Source organism: Dermacentor variabilis, chromosome 11, assembly GCF_050947875.1.
Source record: "Dermacentor variabilis isolate Ectoservices chromosome 11, ASM5094787v1, whole genome shotgun sequence".
Classification (NCBI taxonomy): domain Eukaryota; kingdom Metazoa; phylum Arthropoda; class Arachnida; order Ixodida; family Ixodidae; genus Dermacentor; species Dermacentor variabilis.
In genome coordinates this window covers 103,005,534-103,021,814 of record NC_134578.1, presented here as the reverse complement: position 1 = coordinate 103,021,814, position 16,281 = coordinate 103,005,534, and positions in this window count along the sequence as shown.

The following is a 16,281-nucleotide window of genomic DNA, read 5'->3' as shown; positions in this document are numbered from 1 at the left end:
AATGTGAAGTCATGTGTCGCCAACCCGCCGTGGTTGCTCAGTGGCTATGGTGTTGGGCTGCTGAGCACGAGGTCGCGGGATCGAATCCCGGCCACGGCGGCCGCATTTCGATGGGGGCGAAACGCGAAAACACCCGTGTGCTTATATTTAGGTGCACGTTAAAGAACCCTAGGTGGTCAAAATTTCCAGAGTCCTCCACTACGGCGTGCCTCATAATCAGAAAGTGGTTTTGGCACGTAAAACCCCAAATATTAAAATTATTAAAAAAATCATCTGTCGCTACTTTGCAAACACAGGTGTCATATATTTACAGAATAAGTTAGGTGATCTAGAAAAGGTAGACGGAACAACCTGATCGTTTACGGGATACAGGAACATGACAATGAAACAACGGATAGCCTAACAAAAATACTGCGAAACAATCTTTTCAAGGATAAGCTGGGACTCAGTGGCATGGAGAGGTGTCGCAGACTAGGCAAAACGAGCGGAAAAGGCCGCCCAGTGATAATTAAATTCTTGGATTATTGTGAGAAACTAACCATTCTCAGATCTTTTTCAAAGTTAAAAGGAACAAGCCTTTCCGTAACAGAAGACTTTTCATTCAGAGTGCGTCAAATAAGAAAAAAATTATGGCTTAGTGCGAAACAGGAAAAAGAAAATAATGCTAAGGTGAAGTTGCTTGATAAGTTAAGCGTGGACGGCGTAATGTTTGGCTGGGACGAAGCTAAAGATAAGTGCTTTAAACTTACTAAAAAGGAATGAATTCACAAGATCAGTAGTAGGCCCTTCACAATTCTTAACATGAATTGCCGCAGTGTCGTGAATAAGACTGTCCAGCTTGGGAAAATGCTTTTTTCATTAGACCCTGACGTGGCCGTACTAACCGAAACTTGGTTAAACGACTATATATTTGACAAGGAATTCATACCAAAGAACTATAAGGTTACGTAGTGACCGGGATAGTAGAGGGGGAGGTATTGCTGTACTGTATAAATCTTCCATTATGCTGCAGACAATGCCTGATGTTCTGGATGTAGAAAGCATATTTTGTAAATTATACGTGAATCATTTTATATATATCCTTGCAGCTTTGTACAAACCTCCTAACTCCACTGTTGGTAACTTGGAGCGCTTGTCAACTTATATGCATTCATATGTAACGCGAGAAGATAAATTAATACTAACCGGAGATTTCAACCTGCCAAATATCAGTTGGAAAGCTTTTTCTTCGTATTCATTCAGAGTTCGGAAAGTGTTATGACTGATATAGCTTTTACCTTTGATCTGCTACAAATTGTGAAGGATTTCATAAGAATCCAAAATGATTCAAGGTCCAGTCTTGATTTGTTTTTTGTAAGTGGCGCCATAAAAGACTGCATCTCGTATACAGCAACATCCGGTATTTCTAATCACAAAGCAGTTGTCCTGACGTTGAAAAGTGCTTTAATCAATCGAACCAATACGGTTAAATATTTTCCAAATTTTTCAAGAGCACAGGACTATATAATAGATGTGCTAGTTTTTAACTATGATCACTTTCAAGGCCTTGATTGTAGTGTAAACGACCTCTGGCTTTTTTTCAGAAGCCCCATTTTTGATAGTGTGGAACGTTTTGTTCCTAAAAAGTGAACAAGTCCGAGCACTGCAATCCATGGATTACGCGGGAGACGTTGCAGATGAGGCGGAAACTTAAGCGATTAAAAAAAGAAACGCACCAATAAAGGACGGCGAAGAACTGAAAGCCGATATTGATAACTTGTCCGAAAAACTTCACAAGAAGATTGCCAAAGATAAAGAGTATTATCACAGCACATTACTACCAGACTTTATCAGATCATCTCCCGAGAAATTCTGGAGGGTTGTGACTCCGGCCTCTTCGTCTTCCGACACCTTATTTATAAACGGTGAAAGTGTGCGGGATGACAAAACTTTGTGTTCTGCTTTTAATAACCATTTTAAGAGTGCATTCACAAGTGATGATGGCTGTTTACCATGCTTTTCTGCTGAACTGCCTTCCCTTCCCGACATTGTTATTTCGGAACAGGGTATTCTAAGTTTATTATTAAAGCTTGACATTAAAGAATCTCCAGGGCCAGATGATATTCCGAACTGTTTTCTAAAGCGTTATGCTGAATGGTGTGCAAAATACCTGTACATTCTATTTGTGAGGTCAATCAACGAAGGATCATTACCGGAAGACTGGAAAATTGCTAGAGTAAAACCTTTACATAAATCGGGGAATAAATCTCACATCAAAAATTACAGATCGATTTCATTAACATTATCATCTTAATATAATATTTGGGGTTTAACGTGCCAAAACCACTTTCTGATTATGAGGCACGCCGTAGTGGAGGACTCCGGAAATTTCGACCACCTGGGGTTCTTTAACGTGCACCTAAGTCTAAGCACACGGGTGTTTTCGCATTTCGCCCCCATCGAAATGCGGCCGCCGTGGCCGGGATTCGATCCCGCGACTGCGTGCTCGGCAGCCCAACACCATAGCCACTGAGCAACCACGGCGGGTTAGTATTAGTCTCTATGTTGTGTTATTTCATGGACGTTTCGTAACTACAATTTTGTTTTCAAATGAAAAGCATTACTGTGGTAACCTGTTCTAATTTGTTTATGCAGCATGGAGGCCTTCCAGTTGTCAAGCTGCAACTATTAAAATGACAAGTCACATCAGGGAGGCCACCACCACCGTAACTTCTGTGATTATAAGACTGATAGTGTGTCTCAACTGAAAGCACACACCATGGTCCATACAGGCGAGCGGCCGTTTGAGTGCCATTTGTGCCTTCGGAGCTTCACACAAAAGTCCAATCTCAAGGTACACCTGCGCACTCACAGTGGGGGGAGGCCATTTCAGTGCCCTTCATGCCTTCAGAGCTTCTATCAAAAGAATACTCTCAAGGCACACCTGCGTACTCACACAGGCAAGAGGCCATTTTAGTGCCCTTCGTGCCCTCTGTGCTTTACACAAAAGATTACTCTCAAAGTACATATGCGCACTCATACAGGCGAGAGGCCATTTCAGTGCCCTTCATGCCCTCGAAGCTTCTCATATAAACCCACTCTTATTTATCACTTCGCACTCATACAAGCGATAGGCCATTTCAGTGCCACTTATATATTAAGACCTTTGCATTTAGACGAAACCTAACTGAGCACCTGAGCCATCACAAGGGCAAGTGACCCTTTCAATGCTTGTTCTGCTTTTAGGTCCTTTTTGGAAATGGCACATTTTACTTGTAATTCAAGAACACTTTGCAACTACTGAAGAAGTTGTATAAGGCAAGTAACAAGCTGTGGGTCTAGTATCAAAGATATGCCTTCATCATTACTACTAGTGTATTCTTATGCATGTAGTAAACTTGTGCAATGTAGACTGTGCTGTCAGTGCGCATGCAAAGCTTCGTGCTATTCTGTGATAGTGCCTGTTTATGCTTGCACTGAGTTTTACTTCATTGTATTTGTTTGTCTGATTTATGGGTTGCTATTAAGAGGCAACTGTCAAAAAATAAATGGTCCTTGTTCTGGCAGCCTGCGTTTGCTGTGTCTACACCAGCCCTCGGGCATGGTGTAGCAATGGCAATGAGAAATGTACCCATATTTTGAAAAGCAAGGGCTTTGCTGCTTGAGCAGAGTCGTAACAGGTACCACCATTTGACGACGGCAAGGACAAGTGGATTTAATAGGTCATTCGCGTGGAGTTCTACTTGAAAGGTAACGGTATTGCCAAGAATGCACAGAAGAGAATGCTTCTTGTCTCGGCTCTCAAATCACAGTGAACTGAAGTCCTCAGTGGGTGATGCTGTTCTTGTAAAGTGAACCAGTTCACCTGCAAAGAGGCGGTTGAAATTCTGGAGGTCTTCTAGGACCCCAAGCCCAGTGATATTGCAGAAAGCTTCAGATTTTTTACTCGTGTCCAAAATGAAGACAAAGCCCAGCAATCTACTGTCGAGCTCCGACAACAAGCTGACAAATCCAACTTTGGGGACATGTTTGACTTAATGCTACGGGACAATATTGTGTGTGGAATCCGGAACGATATGTTGCAGACAGCAATGGTTTCTCATGGGAGTTTCATGTTGAACGAAGCTGAGAGAATGGTGCTGGCAGCAGTAGCTGTGGGTAAAGCCATCATGCTCGTGAAGACTGTTGACGTGAAGACTGAACCAAACTGCATAAGCTGATAGACAGGCAACCAGCACGAAGCACAGATAGGCAAGAAAGTAAAGAGTGGAGAAGGTACTTTTTTTTAGTTCAAGTTTATTGTCTCATTCATTAGTGGTACATATATGCAGTAGAAGTTATACAGAAAAAGTTCCCACAGTTAGAAACTGCAGCGGGACCTCTTGTTCTTAGTTACATAATAATATATAAATAAAAAGGCGTCAGTTTCGGTTGTAAACAAAGAACGGATTACACAATTTCTAGAGTGTTAAAGTAATAAAACCTAGGGCAACACATCACAACATTAAAAATATACATAATAAGCAACATAAAAAATACTTCAAAGAATAGATCCAGTTTACAAGGTATTAATATAAGCTCTCAGCGAACGTTCGTATGACGTTAATGTAGGTGAGGATTTCACGTGAGCAGGTAAATTATTCCACATTTTCACTCTAGCAAAACCAACTGTTAGTTTGCCATAGTTGCTGCGTGATTTTGGAAGTAAAAGGTTATTTTGTAAAGGGAACCTGATAGTGTTAGGATTATTAAGATTATTCCTGCCAATGATATAATGTAATTGTTGGTTCTTAAGAAGGCGGTAAATAACGATGCTGTGGTTGTACCAGATCATTTTATTTATTGTGAGAATACTTAACTCAGTGAAGAGGGGGGTAACATGAACGTTATAAGGAGCTGAGGCGATGATACGGACAGCGTTATTTTGGATGTGCTGCAAGGGAGCTATATGACGGTGATATGTAAGACCCCAAGAACTGATAGAGTAATATAAATGGCTATAGATGAAGGCATAATACAATGTCAGGAGAGTGTGCTTTTGAAAGTACATGTACTGTCGGGCCTTTAAAAGCACCCCGATACCATAGGCAGCTTTCTTTTTTATGAAGCTGACATGCAAATTAAACTTTAGAAAGGAATCCAATCGAACACCTAAATATGAGAACTCATTAGATGGTAATATTGGGTGAGATGCTATGTACAGTGGTGGAACGTTAGGTCGAGGTTTACTGTGTCAACTAAAAATCATAAACTTTGTTTTCTGAGGGTTAATTAACAATTGAATTTTTTTGCGCCAACTACTGACATTATTTAGTTCATCATTTAAACGCTAAGTTAGCGTAAAGATGTCGTTGTGGGAGGCGTAAATAGTGGTGTCTTCCGCGTACAAAAGACATTCTGTAGAAATTAGGCACTTTGGGAAATCATTAATGAAGATTAGAAATTAGAGGGGACCGAGTATGGACCCCTGTGGAACGCCACTGTTAATTATTTTTGTGTCAGACAGCACTCCTGAAATGCAAACCTGTTGCTGCCTGTCGTGTAAATAGCTTCGCAGTAGCTCCAAAAATGGACCTGTTATGCCATATGCGCTGAGTTTAGTAAAGAGAATGTTGTGATTAAGTGAATCGAATGCTTTCGAGCAATCGATAAATACAGAGCCTACGAATCCGCCCACATCAATTTCTGCTTTGATTTTGTCAGTAAGGGTGATTAAAGCTAGGTCAGTAGAATATCCAGCACGAAAACTAAACTGTCTTGGTGTTAATAGTTGGAATTTGTCCAAGTAGTTAGATAGGCGCTGTGCTATTAGTTTTTCTATTGCTTTACTGAAACATGGCAAGATGGATATGGGCCTGTAGTTTGCTAGTAAGGTGACGTCTCCATTTTTTGCACAGGAATTATTTTTGATCTTTTCAAGTCACTCGGAAAAACGGCAGTTTTAAAGATTAAATTGACAACGTGACTGGAGTGAGTGAGTGAGTGAGTGAGTGAGTGAGTGAGTGAGTGAGTGAGTGAGTGAGTGAGTGAGTGAGTGAGTGAGTGAGTGAGTGAGTGAGTGAATAAACTTTATTGTAGGTCCGGCGAGGACGCGAACTCGTCGCGCACCCGGCTAGTCCCACGTCGGGACCGGCAGGTCTAGCCCACCGGCCCGGTCGCGGGCACGCCGGACGGCCAGGATTTGCTTTTCTAGAGCGGAGCTACGCAGAAGCGAGTCCCACTCCTCCTTGATGAACTTGGGGTATGTCGACCCGCACTCCCAGAGCATGTGAGGTAGAGTGGAGGTCTGGCCGCAGGACGGGCAGGCGTCATCGCGATACACGTCGGGGTAAGTCTCGTGGAGAGCGGACAGACACGGATATGTGCTGGTCTGTAGAAGCCTAAGCGAAACGGCTTGCACCCTATTCAACTTGGGGTGAGGGGGTGGAAAGACCCTTCTGGACATGTACAAATATTTAATAATCTCGTTGTGAATAGCGGGAGCGTCCCTGTGACCGTAGGGAGGAGGGGAGTCAGTGCTCCTTATATAGGAAGCGCGGTCGGCGAGGTCTCGCGCAGCCTCGTGGGCAGACTCACTGAGGTTCGGGGGAGCACCCTCGACCGATCCTACGTGAGCGGGAAACCAGTGAATTGAATGGAATAGAGTAATATAAATGGCTATAGATGAATAGAATTGATGAATTTAATTGAATAGAGAATTGAATGGAATAGAGTAATATATATGGCTATAGATGAAGGCATAATACAATGTCAGGAGAGTGTGCTTTTGAAAGTAGTACACGTACTGTCGGGCCTGTACTGGAAGCTTCACATATGCTGTCAACAATTTCTTTGATATGATACGAGCATATGGAATCTAAACAAGGACTGCAATTTTTAAGATTCATAATTGCTGCGCGAACTTCACTGGGTGTAGTTGGGAAGAGATAAAATGATTGTTGTGACAAGCGCGACATGCGAGTGTCATTACCGCCAGAGATATCAGGTACAGTAGCAAAAAATACGAATGCGCATGCAATATCTTCAGGGTTTGTTAGTATGCAGTCTTTTTCTAGAATTTTGGTTATTCTATTCTTAGGATTCTTATTCAGAAATGCATTAAGTATCTGCCATTGTTTCCGGGAATCGTTCCCAGTTTTATTTATGACATTTTCATAGTAAGTTTTCTTTGCTTATTTAAGTAGATATGTCAGTAAGGTGCAAAACTTTTTGTACCGAAGCTTAAGAGATTGGTTAAATGGTCTATTTTTGCATTTACGATACAGATTTTCTTTCTTGCGCATGCTCTTCAACAATCCTGGTGTAAGCCAAGGGTTTGAAGGGGAGGCAAAATGTTTACGGCACTTACCTATTGTTGTTGCTGAGGATATACAAGCTTTATTAATATCAGATATGTCATAAGAGGCTTCAGCGTCATTTAACAATGTTACGCGCGCCCAATCTATACTGTTAACTAGCTATATGAAATGTTCTTTGTCAAACCTGGGTTTTGTGTACAGAGTTTTCAAGGCGTGATTAAGACGTGGAAAACAGCACAATTGGAAAGTGGTCGGTTATGTTGCTTCGTACGATGAAAGCCTTTGGGGCATAAAGCAGGTTTGTTAGTGCATGATCGATGAGAGTACTCGAGTTAGAGACGCACGTAGTATGTAGTTGTAACAAAGACTCGATACCGTATCCATGACAGAGACTAATGTATTCTCTGCTGTAAGCGCAGTCCTCACCCAGAAGATTAATATTTACGTCTCCCATGATAACCATGTTCTTGTTTTCATTCGAAACAGTGTGAAAAATTTTATCTAGAGCGCAGCAAAACGTGTGTATACTAGAGCTCGGTGATCGGTAGATGCAGCCAAATACAGTGCTTGTTTCACCGGTATTGAAACATGAATTATTGATTTCAATCCAGACTGCTTCGCAATTAGGCATACTAAAATTTAAATGTAGCCTGCGTTTATACTATATATATTGTGAAATAAAGACTGCGGAACTGCCGTGGCTGGATGACACGCGATGACGATATTCCGGAGTGTATGATGGAAATGAAAACAAATTCTTATCGCTATCGCTTAACCGTGTCTCTGCTACACAAACCAGTGATAAGGAAATATTGATCGATGATAACAGCAGATGAAATTCGTCATAGTGTTTTTTCAGACTTCTTGCATTGAAATGGATAGCTGAGCAGCTGGGATTTGACAACAACAATGCCAGTTCGTTTGACTGAACGTAAGCCATGTTGGAAGAAGCGAAGTGCTATTACACATGGCTAGTGAAAATCGTCAGATCTGCCTCGTTTCGAAAAACCCTGCTGTCAGTGTTTTTCCTCGCCTTGATTAGGCAGTCGTCAGTCCATAGGAACTGCCAGTGATTTTGTGTTTTCAGAGACAGAGCTTTCGAAAATATATTTTTTGTTTTCCTGTGTCAGGTGGTCGTTTACGTAAATCGGCTTAGACTCAGTTCCATGAAAGCCTATGTCACGAGTCTGTAGACGCGCCTTACGCGCCTTGCTTATGAATTCTGCTTTCTTTGCCCTCGAGGTGAACCTTGCGATTAACTTTTTCGTGCTTGAGACAGATGGCACTCGATGGGCAATTTCGATGTCGTCCCTTGATACCGGGCAGTCAATTTTACTTCCAACAGCCTGAAGAATCGCCAAATCGCCACACAGTCCTCGCCTTGAGTGCAGGGTACACCCTTTAGTACAACATTATTTTTGCGTGAGTATTGCTCTAGCTTACTTACTTCCTGTTCCAAGACTGCATTTCTAGTTGTAAGTGCCAAGTTCGTAATCTTCAGTTTCTCGTTCTCAGATTTCAGTTCCTCAACAGTTTCATTTAAGTAAAGGCTCCCCTGCAATTCCTCAAAATCTTTCTGGAAGTTACCAACCATTGTTTCTGCTTCAGTGGCTAGCTTCGATTTAACGTTCGCCAGAACTTGTTGAGCCACCGTAGCCAGTGGGCTCCCGTAGCCAGCCTGCAGAACACGTTCTAGCGCATCAACACGCTTCGTGAGTCCAGCGTTTGAGGGCATGGTAGATGCAAAGCACCGAGACAAAAACTGTAATAATGGCAGCGGTTGCGATATGCAAGAGTTAGGAAAAAATGAAAAGCAAAGCCCACCTGTGTAGGAAATAGCAGATGCTTATTAGCTGGAATGCCAGAGGCTCCCTCGTGCACGCTCGCAACCGCTGCCACTAGTGCCGGTGATCTGGGCGTGTTGGGTATATATAGGCTCAGAAGTAGACGGTGCTGCCGGTGAATGAAGTGACGGTGCCTCACTGCACTGAGGTTGGCGATCAGGCCCGAGTCCACTGGGCCATGCGCAGAAGCAAATTTCAGGTCGATTATCAGGCCCAAGTCCTCTGGACCATGCGCAGAAGCAAACTTAAGGACGCAGTGTCACTGAATCCGCGCTCCTTGTGATATCTGTGTAGGAAATAGCAAATGCTTATTAGCAAGAATGCCAGAGGCTCCCTCGTGCAGGCTCGCAACCGCTGCCACTAGTACTGATGATCTGGGCGTGTTGGGTATATATAGGCTCAGAAGTTGACGTTGCTGCAGCTGACGGAAGTGACGGTGTCTCACTCACTGCACAGAGGTTGGCGGTCAGGCCTGAGTCCACTGGGCCATGTGCAGAAAGTCCTCTGGACCATGCGCAGAAGCAAACTTCAGGACGCAGTGTCACCGGACCCGCGCTCCTTGTGATATCTGTGCAGGAAATAGCAGATGCTTATTAGCAGGAATGCCAGAGGCTCCCTCGTGCACGCTCGCAACCGCTGCCACTAGTGCCGGTGATCTGGGCGTGTTGGGTATATATAGGCTCAGAAGTAGACGGTGCTGCCGGTGAATGAAGTGACGGTGCCTCACTGCACTGAGGTTGGCGATCAGGCCTGAGTCCACTGGGCCATGCGCAGAAGCAAATTTCAGGTCGATTATCAGGCCCAAGTCCTCTGGACCATGCGCAGAAGCAAACTTAAGGATGCAGTGTCACTGAATCCGCGCTCCTTGTGATATCTGTGTAGGAAATAGCAAATGCTTATTAGCAAGACTGCCAGAGGCTCCCTCGTGCAGGCTCGCAACCGCTGCCACTAGTACTGATGATCTGGGCGTGTTGGGTATATATAGGCTCAGAAGTTGATGGTGTCTCACTCACTGCACAGAGGTTGGCGATCAGGCCTGAGTCCACTGGGCCATGTGCAGAAAGTCCTCTGGACTATGCGCAGAAGTAAACTTCAGGACGCAGTGTCACCGGACCCGCGCTCCTTGTGATATCTGTGCAGGAAATAGCAGATGCTTATTAGCAGGAATGCCAGAGGCTCCGTCGTGCACGCTCACAACCGCTGCCACTAGCGCCGATGATCTGGGCGTGTTGGGTATATATAGGCTCAGAAGTAAACGGTGCTGCCGCTGACGGAAGTGACGGTGCCTCGATCACTGCGCAGAGGTTGGCGATGAGGCCTTAGTCCACTGGGCCATGCGCAGAAGCAAACATCAGGACGCAGTATCACCGGATCCGCGCTCCTTCTTATATCTCTGTAGGAAATAGCAGATGCTTATTAGCAGGAATGCCAAAGGCTCCCTCGCTCGCAACCGCTGCGACAACCGCTGCCACTGAAGCAAAACCCACTGAGAACAAGTGCAAGAATGCGAAGTGCTTCGAGTGTGGGAAAAAGGGGCACATATCCGTAGAGCGTAGGGTAAGCTGTAAAAACAGAAGACCTTCACTTCAATTGGAAACCCCGACGAAAATAATTCATGTTCTGCTCAACTGTTCACAATCGCCGAAAGCCAAGCGTCGCAGCTGAGTTAACAAAATCATCCATCCAGTGTGGCGAAAGTTCGTCTATGGAAGCGTTGATCTAGTCATAGAAATAGACACTGGGGTGCCATTACGAGTCATTCCTTGCGATGTGTGCCACACACAACGTGGCATCAAACTGAAGAGACAGACCTGAAGTTGTCCCACTACCTGGGACCACTGCGTATTGTTGGTAGCCAGTGTTTACGGTTTCCTGCAAGTGCAAGACACTGACTGCCTCTTGACCATAATTCATCATTCAGGGCCTTGTTTACGAAGTCACCTCATTCGAGCCCTGAACAACCCAGGTGCTGCAGTCCTGATCCTGGGCAGTACGAGCAGACAAGATGACAAGAAACTCAAAGAATTTTGTCGGAGTGTAAAGATGTCTTCAAGCTAGAACTAGGCCAATTCCAGGTTCCGCCCGTTCACCTGTACGTCAAATGAGGAGCTGTTCCGAAGTTTGTCAGGCCGAGACCACTGTCGTACACAAAGGCAGATAAGGTAACTGAAAAGCTGTAAACGCTAGTAAAGTCGGGCATGCTTTCTCCAATCGGTAATTGGGAATTGGCTATGCCAATTGTGCCAGTGCTAAAGAAAGACAGATCTGTCAGGATTTGTGGTCAGTACAAGCTAACGGTGTATGCAGCATGTGTCATTGAACAGTATCCACTTCCAGTCATCGATATTTTGCAGTACTGCACAAGGGAGACAACTACAGCACCTTAGATGTACCCGCCACCTATGACCAGATTCCATTAGATGAGTCAAAGAAATTGACCATCGGTACCCACAAAATGTTTTGCTACAACCGCCTATCTTTTGGAGTGTTCTATGCACCAGCTATCTTTCAGCGCACCAGAGAAAATGTGCTTGGCTGTCTAACAAGTATATAAGCGTATATGGATGAATTTCTGGTGGCAGAAGGGAAATGCAACGGTGTATGAACTTCAAGGTACACCTCCAGAATTTTCATGAATGTGCCATCTAAATACAGGAGGATAAGTGTTCCTTCATGAAGTCGCAAGTATCGTAGCTGGGACACAAGATCACCAGCGACGTACTTCATTCACTGAAGAGCCTGGAAGCTGTGATGAAAGCATGAAGTCAGAAGAATGAGCGAGCTGCGTTCTTACATTGGTGTGCTCAGTTGTCACAGTAGTTTCCTTCCGAGCATGGCAATGATGCTTGTTTCGTTGTGCGACTTTCTGAAGAAGGATTGCTATTGGACATGGTCATCGGAGCAGCAACAGTCCTTTGAACAATCTGAGGAAGTGTTCCATCATGCCAGAATGCTCACACATTTTGATGGAGCCAAGTCGCTGTGCTTCGAGTGTGGCGCATCTCTACATTGTATAGGAGCGGTCTTTCCCGTCGCGTTGCCCCAGTTGCCAAACCTATAGGTTTCCGCCTGCAAACACTGATCCAAGCCAAACGAAGTTATTCACAGCTCAGTTACGAGCTACCAAGTTACGTGACGTCGGTTCAATTCGTCACTGTATGGCGGGACACACCAACTGGCACATAGTTTCTTCAAACAGCAGTATCTAGCTTGTCGCACATCTACAGTGACCCATGTCGGTGTGAAAGAGATTCATTGCAGAGCTGCAGGATTGTACACTTGCCATATACTCAGTGACCCAAGTTGGCACAAGTGTTAGTTTCAAACCGTTACCTCAGTGCAGCAGAGCGATGCACTGAAGATTAGACCACTTACATCCCGATGATCCAGGTAGGTGGAAAACGGCTATGTACAAACACACATCCACACACATACGAGCATAACTTTCGGAATACAATAACTGTACAAATCTAGCAACACAATGGGTGTAGCAGAAAACTTCCCATAATATTATACAATGTAAACATCGAAGACACAACTTAGCCCGATGTAAACAAAATTTCACAAATCAAAATTGAAGGAACTTGTACGCAGAAAATGCTACCTGCAAGGGTGTTATAAAAACATAGTTTGACATGGTAGTTGCAATATCACCGGGCAGCTTGTTCTCCTCCGACATTGTTCATGGGGAGAAATACATTCAAAAACAGCTGTGTTTTACATATAACTTCTTTTTGTTCATGATTTGTAAGTATATTATGAAAATAGTTTAGGCTATATTTTTATGTGTTGTAAGGTTTCCCATTTTCAAAGTTTCTTTTGCTCATTGATAAGCTGCATTCAGGAGTGTAGTTGTGGATAGCAAACTGGATTGCCAAATTTTTTTCTGTATTTTCTATGTCCAGCTTAGTCCACTGATCTCATACCATCCACACATGCTCAAGTATTTCCAACACCTGAATCTTATAAAAGTATTACATTTCGCCTGATGTGATCGATATGTCGATGCCAGGGGAATACTGGTGACATAAAGATGTCAAGGTATTTGAACTCGTTAATCACTAATCAAAGTCATCAGCCCCTTTTCTTTCTTGTAAAGCCTTTATGAAAAAATGTCATCCCGAAAAATAGTACAATCATCCATGTTAGTAATTACGAGGGCGAATCAGAAAGTGCTTTCTCCTATTTTTTATTAGCCAGAACATGACGTGATCTCCGACCTCGAGATCGGCGGCTAAATGATGTAGCCACTCGCTAGCGCAGCACGTATTGAAGATCCTTATAGCATTAAATTGAATGCATCTGTCGTTAAAGAGATGAAGATAATTCACCATTCTGTGGTCGCCAAGTGTAAGTACTTGCCGTTCTGTTATTAGAATACATTCCTGGTGGAAATATCTGAATCTAATTATGAATATGTGTAATGAATGGCTGTCTCGATACATCATTCAAGTAGTCAAAGCTCTGAAGGTTCACAAGTTCAAGTGTCATGCATTTTATTTTTTCTTACTAAGCTTCTGAGTGAAAAAAGTAATGCTCCTTGTGTGCATAATAGTAAATTTTAATTGTCCAACAATACATAAATTCCTCAAACTGGTAAAATGGCAGTGCTTTTTATGTTCAATCTTCCCACCACAAGTTTGCAGGTACATCACATATAATGTTTTTGACATGTTTTAAGGTGCATTCTATTTCTGACATTTACATAATTGTGTTTGAATGCTATCTTGCATTATCCTGCGTACACTGTTGTTTAGGTCTGTGTTAAGTCATCTTGTTTAATCATTGCAAAACGAGACAAAGGACTGCAAAGAAGTAGGGATGAAGACAGCGTTTTTCTTTGTTTCACCTTTTTGTTGTCTTGTCTAGCCCACTGACATACATTACTGTGTTAGGTAAGCCTTGATGCTTGCACTTCTTCCACGCATTGTACTGTGTTTTCGTGGTTTCCACCACATGTTTATTCTTGCTTGTCAGTTCATTTCTTTATTGTATAGCATGTGCCTTTAATGAATCCTCGTAAGGTTTGACAGTATGAAAAAGCAAAATAACCATGATAATCACATGAGACCTGATTTAATTGTATTGTCTTTCCCACATTTATTAGACTCTGTTTAACATTCTGAATGGAGTTTCAGTCTTGTTTTTTTATGTCTTTGTGCTGTTCTTACTTCAGTCTGGATATCTTGACCTGCAAATTTTATTTTTGTCAGCATGTACCTATATTTGTTGCTGTAAACAGTACTCATGTGTACCTTGTGGACTTTATAACATAAGGTGGCAGTCACAGATTTATTGTACTTTAAAGCTGGTCGGAGCCGATTTTTTGTTTTTTTTAGCACAGCGGCAACAGTGTAATTCATTGAAGCACCCAGCCAGTTGTTATATAACATTGGTTGGGTGCTTGAATGCATTCCACAGTCGCTGCTTCAAGGTGTGTGTAGAAACACTCACCCACACACACACATTCACAACACACACGCTGTACAATATAGCTAGGTCAGCCACAAGATCCCATTTTGGATGTCTGATGGTTGTACATATTTGTATTTCTAGATGTCGAATGGACGTCCGATGGACATCTGCGGGAGCTTTGCGGACATTTATCAGATATGTTCGTCATATCGGAAATAGATATCCACAGGATGTTCGAGGGGTATCCGTGGTTGTTTGGAATTGCACGGGTGATACTCCTTCATTGATTAGAATTAGTGCTTTTGCGTAATAAAAACAAGCGGCAACCTTTGCTTAGATCACTGCTTTCTAAATATGTGCTGACGCCTCCATGTGGAGGATGTCTGCTCTAGGGCTTACAGGAAACTGTTCTTTCTGAGAAAAAAGTTGCAGCATGCACCAACACATTCGAAGCTCATTGTGTACAAAACATTTGTTCGACCGGTTTTGGAGTACGCCACCCCCAGTTTGGAGCCCTCACCAACTGTACTTCCGAGATAAACTCGAAAAAATTCAGAGAACCGCCGTGCGTTTTGTTTGTTCGCGTTATCGGAGAGCCGATTCTGTAACACACATGTTGAAATGTTGTGACTTGGAATTGCTGAAACACGACAAGAAAAACAACAAATGAAATTCTTTTTCCAAATAACCAGAAATCAAATAAAAATAAACAAAGAAACATACATTCGCCGCCCTTTAATGCACAGTGCGCGTTTAAACAGTGCTAGTGTACAGCCTTAGAAAACACGCCTTGATGGTTTTAAATACTTGTTCTTTCCTTCGTGTATTAATATATGGAATGGCCTTCCGGACTGCACTGTAACAGCACAATATGTTAACGAATTTTATACTCTACTAGGATTGTATTACAGGCAACGGGATTATTAAGAATTGATCATGCTTACTGTTATTCTGTGTATACTGTGTACACTGTATATTTGTTCATACTCCCTGTAATTTGTGTTTGACAATGATGTATAACGTTGTATTGTCGGTGTTGAAATATATCTTTTTTATTTTTTTACTCTCCTGTAATGCCCTCAAGTGAGGGCTACAGTATTCCTAAATAAATAACTAAAAATATTTTGTTCTGTAAGCGCGTCATACATATTAGAACTAGAACAGGAAAATTGAGAAGCTTATATATAGGTTTGCTGGTACTTGACCGAACAAGTAGCCGGAGTGCTAAACACATGCCACATTAGGACACCCTAAACACACACACAATGGCACAATAAAATGTTGACAGGCTTTCCAGCATTCTATTCTTTCTCGTTGTAACATATCTTTATAATACTGATAAAGTGATGCTTTCGGAGTCGTTGCTGGTATTCTGAAAGTGTGTTGAACAAAAACACTGTTATGCTAACCATAACAAACAAAATTTTTGTGTTAGAAAGTGGAAATGCGATTTATTTGCAAGAAATAAGTGTAAAGCATGCATGAAGATGGCAAAATATGACAGATCTTGGTGCATTTAGCTATGTTCGAGATAACCTTGTCAGTAAGGTATGATATTTTTCTTGTCGGAAAAAGCTTTATGTTTGCAACATTTCATGAAGGCAAAGCAGCACGTCAAGCCATATGATACTTGATCAACGAAATGATTAAAGTTCTGGGCCTATCACGAAAACCGAAAGGCGTGCACAGCTATTCGAACAGGCCGAAGGGTGTTCTAATTGTGGTCATGGGTACATCTGAGGGTT